General features: G+C 34.5%; 1 long non-coding RNA gene across 1 annotated transcript; it reads right to left on the minus strand.

Annotated features, from left to right (window-relative positions):
- Positions 1–481: 481 nt before the first annotated feature.
- LOC308195097 lies at positions 482–8,982 on the minus strand. The gene is made up of 3 exons (XR_013951263.1): positions 8,184–8,982; positions 5,911–6,057; positions 482–1,981 (listed from the first exon to the last, which is right to left on the minus strand). It is a non-coding gene; the product is annotated as an uncharacterized lncRNA (long non-coding RNA).
- Between the last annotated feature and the right edge of the window lie 975 nt (positions 8,983–9,957).

Consider the following 9,957-nt stretch of genomic DNA (forward strand, 5'->3'; position numbering starts at 1 on the left):
AGCAGTGACCACCAGAGTCCAAAAGATGGTCTAAAGAGCTTCTCCCCGTCACTCGCCTTAATGGGTGTCACACTTGGACAAGGGCTGAAGCTCTGCTGGGACAGCCCTGGGAAAGTCCAGAGAAGTTGTCTGTTTTTCTGGAGTCCTTAACTTGAGTTAAGGACTTCCATTTTGTGTCCTTGCTCTCCTCTGGGTTTATGGAGATGGAAAGGCTCCTGTGACGGGCATGGGGAATAAACCCAAGGGTGTTACTTAGGCTTTGCCTTCCCTCATTGTTTCTCTGTACTCCTTTGTGGATGCCTGGACAAGCTTTTATCACCATAACTTAACAAACACTATGACAGATTCAGAGCTGCATACTAGAATCATTTAAATTGACTTGGATATTGGCATCTTTACTGTATAACCAAACAATAAATGTTTGGTTTAATAAGACACCATTGCAGAAGAAAAACTGGAATAAAAAGTATGGCTCAAAACAAGGAGCTTTCTTTTAAAAAATATTTAACTTGTCAAAAAAAAAAAAGGTGGATAAAATGAGATTCTGAAGTCTTTTCCTTACGTATTTCATGTAAGAAAGGTTAAATATATGAATTAACTACTCTAAATAAAGGACACAATGTTGATACAATAAGACTTTTCAATATGCATTTGCACTTGATTAGGGACATCAATAAAATGAAAATGTTGCAAAAGGCCACCAGATGCCTTGAGGCAAATAAAAATCCCAAATGCCATCTTCACAGATGAAACAACAGCTTCAATATTATATGCTTCCTATGGACAGAAAAAGGTCCTTAAGCTGTGACCTATATGCTCCCTGTAAACTCATGTGTCAAAAGAGTTTGAAAAGAGTAAGACGTTGAATTAATATATTTGAATATGGACTGACTTGCTCTGTGGTTTGCATTATGCTTATAACTCTTTGCAGCCCAATAATGGTAGTTTGTGCATAGAAGACTTTTTATATATATTTTAGATATGATTATATACAATATCTGGGCAAATACAGAGTTACAATGTTTATAACAACTGATACTAATAAAGTAACCTTTCCTTGTAGCTTTGAAGCCAATGACCTAAAGTTTAATGGGACTGTAATATTCAGGGAAGGTCAAAGAATTATACAGGAAATGTAACATGAACATGGAGCATTAGTGCAGAAAATCATACTCTTCTAAAAATATGTAGTAACTTTAAACCGAGAAAGGATCCACATTATACTGTTTGACATTAAATTCTTGGACCAGATCCCTACCTGTTGTAATCTAATAGAATTCAAATGTATAATGAGGTAAGACAGTTTGTTGTTCTGTTCTACAAGTCATTAGCAGTAAACATTATGTAAATTAAAAAGAATAAGAGAGAGTATAAACCAGAGGCCAAAGTGAAGGCCTACAAAATGCTTAGAGTCTGTGTATAAATTTGAACAAATAAATTAGCAAATCATGAGCTAATGCTCACTTGCATTTCTAGAATAAAATATTTTCCTGGATAAAACTGAGTGAATAATCAATGAGCTTTGAAAAGGAATGCCTGTCATGGCTGGTCAAAAGGCTATGAGCAGCACATTGCCTGATAAATCACATGTGGTTTTTGCATCCATCTTTTTTCCTCTTCTGACTATTTAAGAATTTTTGCTGATTGTCTTTGCAGAGCTGGTAAAGACTTGGCCTGAATCTCCCCAACTGGAATATGATATTTTCTTAGATTTAGGGGCTGCCTTACACGAAGTAAGACAGTAAATAGATTAGAGACATCTTCAATTTTCACCTGTATTTCTTCTGTGAGCAAGGGCGTAGAACAAGTGCTGCAAAGGCATTTGCCATCCATTGAAGCAGAAATTCTGAGTCCCCTAAGCAGCCAGTTGGATGGTAGGGGGTGGAGAAGGTGATAAAGGCCTGTCACTCATCTTCAGTGGTTGCCTTCCCAGGGTGATTTCCCAAACAGCAAAGCACAGAAATTGCTGGGCTAATAATGCCTATTGAGGGTAAAGAAGACAGATGAAGAATTACAATATTTAGGAATACAAATGTATTTACATCTTTTCAGCAGAGGTTGCTACAAAGCCATTGAATAAATATAAGATGGCAGGCTAGGAAGACCATGATCTGGACATAATCAAGAATAACTGAATCTACAAACCAAATGCCAAATATATATCTGCCCCAAACCTAGTTACTAAGATACAAGACACAAACCTAGTTACCAAGATACTAAGATATAATGTACACACCTTTGAAAGTTTTCTATTGAGATATGTCTGTGGCATAACTAGGAGAGGGCTGCTGTAAATATATGGTTTTCATGAGGCAGAAACTGTCTTTTTCTTAGTAAGGTGGAGTAATAAAGTATTAATGTAGGAAGGTGAAGTAATAAAGTATTAATGTAATATATTTCCTACTACAGAAGGCTTAAAACACCTAGTGGAGGCTAAGCAAAACCAAGTCACTCTTATTTCCCAACTTTTAGTATGCTCTCTGATGTTCCCCCATGAAAAAAAATGATGGGAGATTTTGAAGATAAATCTCTCTCATCTCCATCTCCCCATTCCCAAATATAGTTCACAGGACAGGCTTTACTGAAAAAAGATTCACTGAAGATATACGACAACTCCAATATATCACCATGCCACACTATTCTATCATATACATTTCAGATGTGTATATTTAGAATCTGACCTTATGGATACTTCTAGGGATGTGGACATTTCAAGTCTTTTGCAGTGTATTTCTACACTTTTATTTATTAGTAGTTTTAGTGCTACTGAAAAAGGCTGGATTGACAGCCCCAGAGGAGAAAACCCTCCATAGAAAAGGATAGGGTCAACAGATTTCTCTGCACTAACTCAGCAGAGTGTTTTGGTGTTAACTTAGAAAAGGAGGTCAATCCCTTTGCTCATTTAGTTTTTGGCCTTTCTGATCAAACTGCCAAGTTTGCCAATTAGTGCCAGTTGTGCTCAATATGATCTGTGATCTCCTTTCTAACAAAAACAGGGCTGCTACACAAATACAATTCACGCAGGCAACCAAAAACAAATGTTCCATAGCATTTTAAAGTCACTTTTAACCTTTAAGTTATTTGAATTGACAAGTGGAAGAAAAATTTCAAAATGCTCTTATATCCAGTATATATATGCAAAATTCACTGAGGACCTTCTGGTGAATTCTGAATGAAAATCTGTTACATTGCCCATTTAATACACAAGAAATGTTTTTTGAAATCCATAATACAGTTTATAATAGTTTATTGCAAGTTATAACAGAAAGGCTTTATATTACACTGTATATACATGATATGGGAGATGAAAGGACATGTGGGAATGTACTATAAGACTGAAAAATATTGGCTTGAAGTGAAATGCAAAAAAAAAATAAGTAGGGACATATCTGTCTGAATCATAGCTTATGTCTTAATATTAGACATCCTACGCACATCCAAGTCACATATTACATGCTGCTTGCTAGCATCAAGAGATACAAAATTCCATGAAAGTTAGTAGCAATGGAGTATTAAGGTGATACCTTTTTATGAGGAAGGAAGAGATTACACCTTGAGATTTTTTGTAAAAATAATTCCCTGGTATAGCACCCAGAGCAGGTTTTGAACAGCAGAATGATAAAACTGACTTTTATGACTTATATGGATTGTATAAAAAAAATAAAATACAATCCACATTAAATTAAATTCAAACTTGGCATATTTTTTATTTTTATTTTTCTAAGACTGGCACAACTATAAAATGGGCATGGTTGTCAGGTATGTTTCTTTAGGGGATGTCAGTGAAGTTAAAATGGTCTTAAATTTATATTACTTTTGCTATCTGGCTGAGGTAGCCATAGGAAACCAGTCACTGTGCATCATCTGACTATTGTATTCATATTATACTGCTTTCCTAAAACTGGGAGAGAAAGGTACAACATTTTTGATGTGCACATAATGAAAGGTGTCAGAGAAGAGAAAACAGCTTTTTAAGCATACTGAGATCCAGCAGTAAATATTAGCACTGTGCATGAAAGCTTTAGTTATCATTTTAAAATAGGTTTCCTGCTAATACTTTCCATATTCCAATTGCATTCCAACCATAATGACTCTAATATGTCAAAAACAAAGCAAAATCCCAAAAGAGATGATTCAGACACTTCTCATTACTGATACAGGACTATCCTACTGTGGTAAAACTGTTCATGAAAGACAGAGTTCACATATACTCTTCAGTAGTGTATAATAACTTCAGAAGAATCTTAAAAATGCATCTGAAATTGCAGAAGGAATTCTTATTGAAATCACCTAGCTAATTGGAGTTAGGCAGTAAAAAAACCAAGTGTTTTTGATTCTGTTGGACCATATGCACGTCACAAATGTGAAAAAGAAAAGAAAAAAAATATTCTTGATTTACTGCCCTGACTATCAAAAGAATGGTAAAATTTTCAAAGTGCTTCAGCTTTTCATCTCCCTCTAAAAATGAGGGCATTTAACATGCCCCATCTAAAAGGTAAACAGTGTAAGATATTGTGATGGTGTTATATTAAAGCAATATCTGACATTGTATTAGATGTATCTGGACCATCTGCGTAAGAACTTCAGCTAGCAAAAAACATCACCAAAAGTTTTTGTGTATGGTTTCCCCCATCCCCCACCCCCATTTCAGAAATCAATCCCTTTCTCATATTAGGTCTTTATGATTCTTTTGCCCTCTGTGGACCGTACTACTATTTGTCTTTTACTGTGAAACAAAGAATAGCACTGATAAGGTTCAGACTGAAAAGGAACATAAATACAAGTCTAGAAATGTTTGACAGCTGTGTGACAGCTTGTTAAAAATTTTGAGAAGGGCTCAACAGTTTTTTATTGTGAAGAATTTTGAATGATTGTTGAAGGTTTACTCTAAGCATGAGGGACTTGTCCCAAAGTTTCTACTAAACAGATTGACCAGGAGTGACAAGAATCTGTATATAGAAAATACTGTGAAAAAGAAGTCTTGTAAACAAATTCAAAGTATGTTTTACCTGGCCTTGGATCTCAGTACCATTCTAAATGACTTCTCATACACCTGTTTTAACCAATGAATAATCACAAACTGACAGTATACAAAGCTGTTACATATATTTTCTGGTATAGAAAGCATCTATGTCATACTATCTTGGTCATAAACAGGATTTCACTAAGACTAAATGCCCTTTTAAATTTTATTCTCATATATTCTTTTATCACAGAAACAGCTCCAATTTTTTTCGACGAATTAGCAGATCCTCAGAAGAAAGTGTTTGTAGGTGAATATTATGCTTTTTTTTGTTTGTTTGTTTTTTAAGGAAGTATACATTAGTCATGCAATCAGTCACTCTCAAATGAGGAAAGGTTTCCAGGTGGTCATGAAGTAACTGGTGTGACGGTTACAATCCTACTGCAAAAACTGGCATTGCAGGCATTCCATTACATAGCTGCTATGAAAAGTCAAAACCTCTGTGGGTGGTATGCTATTAATCACTCTGACTTGTGTCCACAGCAACTTCTTATTGGTGGGGATATTAAGAGAAATAAGATTGTGTCACTGCAGGATATTATTGTCAAGTGTCTTATTGTGGAGGTCAGCAACACATGAATACAGCTGAAGAAGAGGAAAAACTTATAAAAGAGAGTAAGTAATATACACGTAATAATACAGAACAATCAAAGGAACAACATTTTAAATTTTGGACGTAAGTACTAATTCTTTTAAAGCTTGTCCTTACGTTTGACAGTATGTCCATTTATTCTACAGTTGTGTTACCACTGCAAGAATATGAACCTATGAACAAGATAATATAAATATATAAATTTGCTTTTGTTAGAATTGCCTAAGCGTATGTAATTTTCTCCCTTCTCTTTTGCTTGAGACATGGGTTATATTGATACATGCCACCTACCTACCTCCTATTATGCCTTCTACTGTCATTCCTTTTCTTTTGTATCAGGTTGACATGCAGGAACTTCTTTCTTCATTGCCTGGAAACCAAGCATTTTTCTATGCAGGAATTAGTTTCTAACATCCCTGGTATTTAAAACTTTCCCTTCATCCTGAAGGGAAAACACCAGATATTGGCTTTTACTTCAGATCATCATATGTTCAAACTTGTTTCTTTATCCCTGAGTTATGTCATGGAAACACTTATAGATCTAATCCATGAAGACAAGTACAAAAACTGTGCTTTTCAATGTATTTGATGATTCACATCGCCCACTATTGTTATTTTAGAGATAGCCATAGCAGACTTGAGCGTGTGAGAGAATGACTCCAAGAAGAATATTCATATTTCTTTCCTCCCAGGCTCACCTTTGTCCCCTGATTTTTAAGTATCTGTATCTTCACACGTGACAAAACTCTTTCAAGCAGAGAATGCATTTCAAGGATCTTACTGTTATTGGTATTATTACCCTCTAATTGTTTTACCTATTGACATTGTTAATGTTGATTTTGGTGAAGTAATGTATACTTGATATTTTTTGAAAAAAATATGAAACAGAAATACCTTTACATGTTATCACGGAATCACAGAATATTAGGCATTGGAAGGGACCTTGAAAGAATGTTGTTCCTTTTGAGCTGTTTTATATAGCTCAAATTCTTAGTCTTTCCACAAAGTCCATGGAACTTTAAGGTCTTTCATAAATGGGTGAGTTAACAGTCTTTTCATTAAATTAATAAAAAATCAAGTCCTTTCATGTAATTACTGATTTCACTACGTCACTAGTAGATGTATATCTCACTTTGTACAACTTTCTCTGGAGCTTTCTATAGAATAGCCAATTAAACACGAGTGAACCAACTGTCGGGGTTTGTTGATGTCCTTGGATCTATTCATTGTTCCTGTATTTGTTTTGTATTCCACTGAGTTCTCAAGTCCTGAGTTCTCTGTGATACACTGGTAGTCTGTGACAAACTCAGCTCTCACATATAATTCAAAAGATAAAATAGTTAAAGGGGAAATTGGATAGAGTTTCTTTTCTGTGCTTGGATTCTGTAGGATTTACTGGTTCAACTGTTTCCTCAGCCATGCCTCAGTCAGAAGGGTATATTACATCTGCCGTTGCTTCAGCAGCTGCTCCTTAATGTGTCACCAGCGTACCATTCATAAACAGAAAATTTCCTGAACCTCATAATGCAGGATTTGGCTGCAGTTCAAAGGAAAGGAAACACATCTTTCCCACTAACTCTAAAGATGCACAAACATTGGACTGTCCAGCAATAATAAGGAAAAAGACCAACCCGTATGTCAGAGAAAACTGGAATGAAAGGTATAATTCCTTCAGGTCAACAAAGTTACATCCATTGATTTGAAATTAGAAATCCCTTTTACATTTTTCCCCCACTGAACATCTGATTTTGAATTATATGCTTTTGGAGAAACAAGGTTTTAATAAATCATAGATTTTAAAGGTAGAAATGGTTATTTAAATCACCTAGATTCATTTCCTGATAACAAAAGTCATAAAATATCATCTTCAATTTTCTGTATTGAACTGACAGCTTTTCTTTCCTATATGCTGTCTTTATAGGCTATTCATCTAAACCTCACAAAATGCACTTTGTAAGGAGTTCTTAATGTGCAGATTATCTCGTTCACCCTTTTTCTCATTAGTTAAGCTCATCTTAAAAGTTTATTTTTTTCCAGAAAACATTTTCTATAATTATTATATTAAAAGTCACAAATACTATTGAATTATTGATCATGTTTAGGTTGTTCATTCTGATTTTATGCTCAGGCAGAAGCTCTTGTAACAGACTGTACTTCCAAGTATTGTTCAGAAGTCAATCAAGAGTGGCAGAATTTTTCCAAAATATTTGTGCGCATCACTTTAGACAATGTTGCATCTAGTCATGTGAAAATAAGCTTCTTTCTGGGACCAGAAGAACTACATACTTAGGACCTGATCCAAAATTCATAGAAGAAAATAGGATTTTTCTATCCATCTCTGTAAGCTTAGCTTCCTATTAAAAAAAAAAATAATGGAATTTATGTATCCTGCATGAGAAGTAAGGCCAAATAAGTGGATCACATGATGCACCTTGGAATTAAATATTAAATATCTCCATTCCAGTAACCTGTTTTCTGTTTGTACAGCCTATTATAAACTTACACCCATTTTACAACATGACATGAATAGCCCTGATTTCTTTCTCAACATATATATATTTGACTTACCTTAACAGTAAACTTCCTTGAAAAACAAAAATAAAGGTTACTTGTTTCGGAAGTGTGTGTGCAGGTAGTTTTTCAAAGAGGAATCACTAAATGAAGCTATTTGAGACTGTAGACATTTAGCTACTTAGCCAGCCTGTGTCAAACCTACAGGTGAAAAAATAAATAAATCTACAAACAGAATGAACTAATGCAGCTGGACTAAAAAAGGGGAGACCAAAAAAAAAAAAAAAAAAGCAAGGAAACAAACAAATAAAAAGCTCTTTATTCTCAAGGTATAGGCTTGAACAAAGCATATATACTGTCAATTATGATTTATTTGCAGCATAGCAGTTGAGTCCCTGTTTCTTGGCTGCAGTTCTTTTGACAGTATTGTGAAAAATGAAAATTCTTGTATCTGGATAGTGTAAGCAGGGGATAATTGCTCTTCATTAGGGTCCCAGATGACTTCAGCATCTCTCCTAAAATTTGTGCAGAATGAGTATACTCCTGAGCAATTGTTGTTCTGGACTTTCCAAAATATTCCAATTATTGTAACATGGAAATATGAAGACTAACTGGACAAACAAAATACATATTGTTTGTGAAAATGGTGTTTAAATTTAATCATTTTCATTATGCTGTTTATTGATCAGTCATTTGGTTTCCATTTTTCCATTCTCTTCCTAAAACCATGTACTCTTTTTGAAGCTATGCATCAAAACGTACTCCAGCAAGTTCAGACACCAGGTCTTTACTTTTACATTTATTTCACATTTTATCCCTGTAAAGTTTCATGAGAATTGTTACTTATTACCACTTTGTGATTGGAAAATCAGTAATTCTGACATTATATATTATCTTTGAGATGTTACAACAGTATGATATACAAAAGGCTTTAAACAGAAACAACTGTAATGTTATCTGCTTCATTGGTATACGTAGATTACTTCCCATTGTGGCAAGTGTATAATGCCTTTATCTACAACTGTAGAAAATGTGACCTAGTCTTTGAAAAAGAGTATCTTATAATTACAGGACTACATTCTCTTTTGTTATATGTGGGCAAAATATCATTTTAATCAACATAATTATGACTACATACATTAGATGTGCAATTTACTGAAGTTTCGTTGTTTTAATAATATGGTACATAGCCCTACAATAACTCTGGCTCGGAAGAGTGATTATTTAGGTTCAGCTGCTCTTCCACTGCAAAATGTAGGCATGAAGAAATATGGAAGCAATATAATATTACCTCACTGTCCTCACAACGTATTTTCAATGACAGACCGGATACACAGTGCAGCTAAAGAGTTCCTCTTGCCAGCATCTTAACTGAGACTACACTGTATAAAAATTAATCTAATTCCCCAAGACAGGGCTTCTCTGGCTGTCAAGTGTATTTCTGAAGCTACCAAACCCAACAACTGTCTCCTAATATTCGGCTATGTAGTAGCTGAGGTCAGATGAGTTACGCAACAAAAAAAGCAACAAATTGTAATTCCTCCTAGTAGCTTTAAACACAAACAAACCTGAGTGTATAACAAACCTGCTAGGTGATGAAAGATTCAAAACCTGCAGGTTTAAAAGTGGCAATAATTGGTACTCAACATGATTAGAAGTTTTGAAAATAGACTTTTTTTAGTAAGTAAGACTTACTTTAGTAAGACTTTTTTTTTTATAAGTAAGTTTAGAAAACAGACCTCAAAGGTATAAATATGAGCATTTCACTAATATATATATTTAAATACTACATTTTCTATCAGTGGAGTCAAGTTCAACAGCTACCTTCATT

Source organism: Anser brachyrhynchus, assembly GCF_964034855.1.
Source record: "Anser brachyrhynchus genome assembly, chromosome: 4".
NCBI classification, from domain to species: domain Eukaryota; kingdom Metazoa; phylum Chordata; class Aves; order Anseriformes; family Anatidae; genus Anser; species Anser brachyrhynchus.